Consider the following 7,549-nt stretch of genomic DNA (forward strand, 5'->3'; position numbering starts at 1 on the left):
AGTCTGAAGAAAATACGTCTGCTGGAAATTCTGATTATTATGTTTTCTGATTTTTTAGTTGATGTATTAGTTAAAATTAATTTGTTGCATTATTTAATTATTAAGTTAATTGGCAAATTATTTTATAACCACCTAAATTATAAACGTGTGATTTTCTAAATCCTTTTTAAAAGGCTTTTATTTCGGATCTATATTTAGTGGATAACTAAATTAGCTAAATATAGTAAAGGAACCGTAGCTGATTTTGATAAAGGGATCCTTAGCTATTATTAGTTAAAGGTAACCGTGCCTAATATTAGTTAAAGGTAACCGTGCCTAAAATTAGGAAAAGGGAACCTTTGCTAATATTAGTAAAGGAGAACAATAACTAATCTTTAGTTAAAGGGAACCGTGGCTTTTGCTTAAAATTAAGCTTCCATTTATTTCTCCTTTATTTATTAAAGAGGTATATGGAAATAACCATGTGTTTTACCTTGTGTTTCAAGATCCATTTTATTAGGGTTAAGTAGGCATGGCCACGGTCCGGGTTGGTCCGGTTCCATCCGGTTCCGGTTCCACCCGGTTTCGGTTCCATTTGAAACCTGTCGCGAACGGTTCCGGTTCCGGTTCCGGTTCCGGGTGGTTCTAAACGGTTCCTTGGCGGTTCATGAGGCGGTTCCAACTCACGGGACGGGCGGGTCGGACCATCGGTTCCATTTTTTTTTCTTTAAATATTTGTATAATAAAAAAAATACTATAATATCGCGGACGTACCTTTGATGATTACTTGATTATTAGCGAAATTCATTGCATGTCAAGTTGTCATCGTTATTGAAATATTTACTAAAAAGAATGGAAAAAAATAAATTAATAAAAAACGAATCAATGATAATGTCGATAAAGATGATTAATAAAAAAAGAGGGAGAAAATGGACTTGAACCTAGTACCCAAAGGAATACTAAGCTGCCTACGTATCCCGAAGGAATCAAAGCCCACGTAGTTCTTTGTCATACCTTTTATTTATAGTTGTTGAATGTTGATTTATCGTTGTCGCTTGTCGGATTGATTCTAATCGTCCTCGTCATCATCATGTGGTTGGTTAGATGCTTCCGCTGACTCTCCTCCTGACGATGATGCAGATGTATCCATCATCATCCATGGATCATCATCGTCGTCTTGATCATCATCATTCCTTAGTCCTTGTGTTCGAATCTCCGCTTGATCCCAATCTTTCTTGCAAACACATATTTGAATACTATGTGGAGCAAGACGAGATCTCTTTTCGTCAAAAACTCTTCTACCTGCACTAAAAGCAGACTCCGACGCAATTGTTGACGCGGGAATTGCAAGGATATCCTTTGCAATTCTCGATAAAATGGGAAATTTTACAGATTTTTCTTTCCACCACTCCAAAATATTATAGATACTTTCGTCTATTTCAAAGTGGTGTTTAAGATAACTATCTAGTTCTAAATATGAGGTCGAGGAAGAAGAAGATGATCCTACAAAACTATCATCTTGACTCATTATGTTAGCTATTACCGAATTATAGTAAGAGGGACGTGCCGAAACGCTAGCACGCCTAGACATATCGCGTTTCGGGTTATATACACTAGCGTAAAAATCATAGAGTTCTGCTAAATATTTTTTACATGTTCCTACATAATTATGTACATCAGTAGACGGGCGATCTAACAATTGGTAATAAAATCCTATTACTTTAGTAAGGACCTCAGTTTTAAAACGTGGGTCCAAAATGGTTGCGATTCCATAAATATAAGGAAAATCGGTAAAATATGTCTTCCATTTTTCCATCATATCTGCAAGAATCGGCCTCAAATTTGGGTTAGTATCATCATGTGTATATTTAAGGAGATGATAAAAAATAGTAATACATTCACTTATTACTAAGTGAACGTTCGGTTCATAAACATAAGAAAAAATCTTAGTCGCGTGGTCATACGCTTCTAATATGTTATGTACACCTATAGCTAACTCCCAAGTGTCATCAGCTATGTAACTATCTGTACACTCACTATATAGTTGTGTTATTACTGGACGATAAGCAATCGCCTTTCTTAATAAATCGTTGGTTGAGCCCCAACGTGTAGGAGTATCTAATGACCAATACACTTTTTTAAGTTGATATTGGTCACATAATTGTTTATATCGTCTTTTTATCTTTCCGATCCTAAGCCACTTCACTATATCCCTAATTGGTTCTAATAAATCACTTAATTGTTTTATGCCTGCTTGGCAAGATAAGTTAACTATATGCGCACAACAACGTATGTGTAATAAGCTACCCCCAAGGATTAAACTAAAGCAGGTTCGTTATACAAAAGTTCTATACATTTAGTGTTCGCGGTTGCATTATCAGTTGAACAACAAAATATTTTATCTAATAAGTTCCATTCTCTACATATCTCTACTAATCTATATTTTATGTTTTCACCGGTATGTCTTTCTGGCATTGTCTCAAAAGCAATTATTCTTTTTTGAATAATCCAATTTTGATCTATCCAATGTGCTGTTACACACATATAAGGTTCTAAATGTGGGGGAGCAGACCAAATGTCAGTTGTTATGCTAACCCTACCATTGAAAGATTTAAACATTTCAACTAATTCATAGCGCATTGATTCGTATAATTTAATTCTGCGTCTTTTAAGAGTGCTCCTAGGGATTGCTCTATATTGTGGTTGCAAAGTTTTTCTATTGAGACGCTCGTATGCCCTACTTTCACCGTGGTTAAAAGGCAATTCATCACAAATTACATACCTAGAAAATTCATCAATCATATCATTACGATTATATCTAAAAGGCATACCTGTGATGGGAATGTCCCATTGTGTCTGTTGGCTTCCACTTGTGGTCCCGCGGCCGCTTGCTGCATGAGTTTCTTTTGTGATTCCATGCTTCTTTGCCAAATGTTTGTTAAAAGATCCCGTACCACCACCTAACACATATTCACAAAACACAATAAATAAATGTTTATAAAATATGAATATATAATGTATCAATGTATTATGTATGTCAGTATGTATAAAAAACTTAAAAAGTATTTACCTCTGGCGAAACTGTATGAAACTAAGGGCTTTACTCCTTGACTTTCACAAATTTGACAAGTGCATAAGAAAATATCTGGATTCTCGGTTGGTTCTTTTGTGAAATACGACCACACATGTGAAACAGCTCTACCACTAGGAGGTGGCATTGCCGGAAAAGGTTGTCTTACTGGTTCATCTTCATCTAAATAAATAATTTAAAATTATAAAACTATAATTAAATAAATAAATAATTTAAAGTTTAATTAATTTGAAGAATAAAATTATAAAACTAACCGATAGTTTGGAAATTGACTCGTTTACCACGAGCTTGTCTTTGTTGTTGTTGTTCTCCTTGTTCTTCATGTGATCTTGTTGATGACTGTCGAGATATATTTATCCCAATTGGGGTCGTTGGTTCCTCTTCTTGTTCTTCTTCTTCATCAATTTGTATTTCTCTTTCCACTTCTTCTGCATAATTATGTAACTCCGGGTCGTACCCTTCCGGATAATTATGTTCATAATTATAATTACTGATGGAAGGTGTTGTTGATACCGACGGAGTAGAAGTGGCCTTTCTTTTGGACGAACTGGAACCTCCCAATGATTTTGCCACTTTAGTAACTTTTTTTGTGGCTTTTTTCAAAAATGAAGACATGATTGATAATATTGAAGTAATAATAGAAATATAGAATTAAGAAATAAATAAATAATTAATTATGTAACTAACTAAATTAAGAAATAATTAAAAGACTAATTATTTAATTAAGAGAATAATTGCGTAATTAAAGAATTAAGTAGAGAGAGTAAGTAGAGAGAGTAGGAGAAGAGATGAGTTGTGAATGAAAATGATTGAAATTGATGAGTATTTATAATGAAAAATGCAACGGCTAGTTCAACGGTCATAAACGGTAACTTTTGGCGAACCGGTTCCATGGAACCGGTGGGCCGGTTCAACCGGACCGGTCCCGGTTCCGGTTTCGGTTCCGATTCCACGGAACCGTTGAGCCGGTTCAACCGGACCGGTTCCGGTTCCATGGAACCGTTGGACCGGTTCCGGTTCCAAACCGCGGTTTTTTACCCGGTTCACGACGTTTTTTTCCGACGGTTTCACGGTTTCGCGGTTCGGGGCGGTTCGGAACCTGTCGCAAACGGTTCCGGTTCCAAGCGGCTCGGGACCGGTTCGGTTCCGGGTAACCCGCCCCGTGGCCATGCCTAGGGATAAGGGAATATTGGGGAGTTACCTTCTATTTTTAGCTAAATTAAAGTCTATAAATAGAGGACTTGTTTGTTCCTCAAATCAAGCCGTGTATGAGCAATCAAATTCATAGGTTATTTTTGGGAAAAAATTAACAAGAAATATTTTGTTCAAAAATTGCCAATTAACTTATAATATTTTTTTGTGCAACTCTGATTTTATCTTTAGGGAATTTTGAAATCCCTAGGGATTGTGGTTTTTCTTTCTATTTAGACCTAGAAGGTTTCCACATAAAATTGTGTTGTCTCTTTCATTATTTCGCTCTAAGTTTAAGTTTTATTTCTTTTATCTAATTTCGCAAAAACAGGGCTAAAATACTTAAGCTTATTAAAGCAACAATTCACCCCCCTCTTGTTGTCGTTTCCATCTCTAACACAGTCTACAAAATCTGTACATTGCACAAGGTTTTATATTAGTTTAGTACTCTTACATTAGTATAGTATTGATGCAGATAATATTAAGCCTTTTCATTACTTTTTTTAGGAAAAATTGTCACTAATAAACCAAATTTTGCTCGATTTGTAGAAAATCAACCTGCCTATTGTTCATTCTTAAATAAATCCATCTATTTTGTATATTTGCTAAAAATAAACTTTATCTATAGGTCAAGTAATAAAAAATAAACAATAGTTGAGTTTATAATCAATAATTATACTAACAAGGGGGTCTATTTAAAAATAAATAATAGTTGGTTTTATTTTTTGGGGATTAAGCTAAAAATAAACTCTATCTATAAGTCAAGTAATTAAAAATAAATAACAATTGATTTATTTTTGACAATTTTTCCTTTTTCTAGAAAAACTATATGTCTCACACTATTTTTTTGGATATAGTTTTTTTTTTACGAATTGTTGTATAAGGTTTTCTATCCATGAGACTCACCTCATATTCAGGTTAAATAACCAAACTAATACAAATTAAATTAGGATTCGAGGTATTCAAAACAGACCCGATTATCTAAAATTTACCAGATGTTGTAACTGAACCCGATTTGATCCGACTTAAAAAATGATTTACATTCATGAAAAAAACAATATGAATACAAAACCTGATTTCAAATTAACCAGAAGTACCTAACCCGAAATCTACTCAATAACTCAAATGAACACTAGTTTAGACTAAGAGGGTAGGACATGGACCAAGATAGCGATAATAAGATAAAAGGGAAACAAATTAAATAAGCCATCCAAAAAGATCCAACCAGGCACCGAGTATCAAAGGAGATTGTGGCTTAGATTCGCAACAACGTCATGGGATCCTACATCGCGGAAACTCAACCTCTTTATCCCTTGAAAATCTGCAGGAAAAAGTTGATAACCAATAGGAGGATGCTGACTGGTGAGGTATACACTTCCTGATGCATATCATAACCCACAAACTTATAGTCACTCCCTCCTATTTAATTTTCATCATTTGTCATTTTGATTTATCCACTTAATTTGTATTATTTTTATTTTTGGACAATAACTCACCACTTTTTTATAATCTTATCCACACAATTTAACTCTCTTTTAATTTCATCCATCCAATTCATTTTTTCTCTCTCCATTTATTGCCATTATCCACCTTTTTCTTAAAAAAACACCAATTTTCTCTTTACATCAAATTAAAAAGGACAGAAGGAGTATTTATACAGTACCAGTTACTTAAAGATAACAACCCAATTGTCAGCAGAATAAGTAAAAAAATAGTAAACACAAGTAAACTGCAGGGTCGTCTTAGGTATTTCGAAGGGCCTGAAAAATAAGATATGGGCCATTTGAAAACAAATGTTTTTATAGTCATTTAAATGGATAAAAAAAATTTCTCCCTAATTTCATATCCCTATAAATATTTTCTTTTAAGAGACATAATTAATCATCTCAACAACAAAATTTCAATTAAAAATCAAAATTGAAGCAAAACAACCTAATTTTGAGCTATATTCCTAGAATTTTTGACAATTAACAATTTATCTTCCTTTTTTTTTTACAATTTTTGACAATTAGCAATTTAAAATTAGGCAAAATTGTCAATAATAAGCAACATATATTATTTTCTAGTAGTCTTTTTTTGAACAGAAATATTAGTATATGGTGATATATAAAAGACTAATTTTTATAAAATTCTTGATTTTTTTCTAACATCCTAAAATACTAAGACTCAAGAGAAATGCAAACGATTACAAATAGAAAATAAAAAATAAAATGGCAAACATCATCATTCCAAATAAAAAATAAAAAATAAAAAAGCAAACATCTTTGAAATATCTTTGCCGTGAGCCTTGTGGACTACATCTACATTGCATCTTCTCAAAAAAAAAATTCTCAAATTTTCAATATTTCACAAAATCCTAACTTGGACTTTTCAGTCAGTTTGAATCTTTAATTTGCTTTAATATGTAAGTTTTTGAATTTATTTTTATTGTAGTATTGAATTAAAAGATAAAGAAGATAATGTAGGATGAATTATACCTTTGACCAATTCATATTTAATAGCAGAGAAATATATAATAAGATCTTCAAAGGTGATTTCTTGAGTTTTTTGCAATATTGAAAAATTGAATGTTAGCAAAGTTGTTTTTTAGGAAAAATTATTTCAACGTCTTTACCAATTTAATTTCAGAAAAATAGTAATTTTGGAAACTGATATAATCTTGGAAATCTGATATAAAAAACAATGAAAAGTTAGTTAATACCTCCTAATTCCCATATCAAATGCAATTATTCCTTAAAATAACACTAATTATTCACATTATGGAGTATAAATTATTTTGAATAAATTCAGGGGTTGGTAATGATATCAACTGACAGCATTTATGTATAAAATTATATACCTGTTAATACTAATATATGTGTTGATTTAGTTGGTAGAAGTTCTGTTATGTGAATGCATTGACTTAGATTCAAAACTCCTTAAACTTATTTTTTAAATATAACAAATCTTGTATGAGACAATTTCATCGTGAGACGAGCCCATATAAGCAGTCTATTAGTATTATATACATAAAAAACCAATGAAATTTGAATTATATGGGCAACAATTTTTTTTAAAGTTTAGGCTGACCCAATGAGGTCGTATTATGGTGATATGGTCTCAATAAAAAATTAGTATTTTAAATACTATTGAAATCATATGATTTTGTTTTAGATTCGCCACTGACCACCTGCAAAATGTATTAATTTAGTATTTTCATATTTTTCTTAAACAAATGAATTTTTTTCTTGCCTTATTTTCACTGAAAATTTTATTCATATATGTGTATACTAAATTTTGCAATTCCTG

Source organism: Amaranthus tricolor, chromosome 2 (genome assembly GCF_026212465.1).
Source record: "Amaranthus tricolor cultivar Red isolate AtriRed21 chromosome 2, ASM2621246v1, whole genome shotgun sequence".
In the NCBI taxonomy this organism is placed as follows: Eukaryota; Viridiplantae; Streptophyta; class Magnoliopsida; order Caryophyllales; family Amaranthaceae; genus Amaranthus; species Amaranthus tricolor.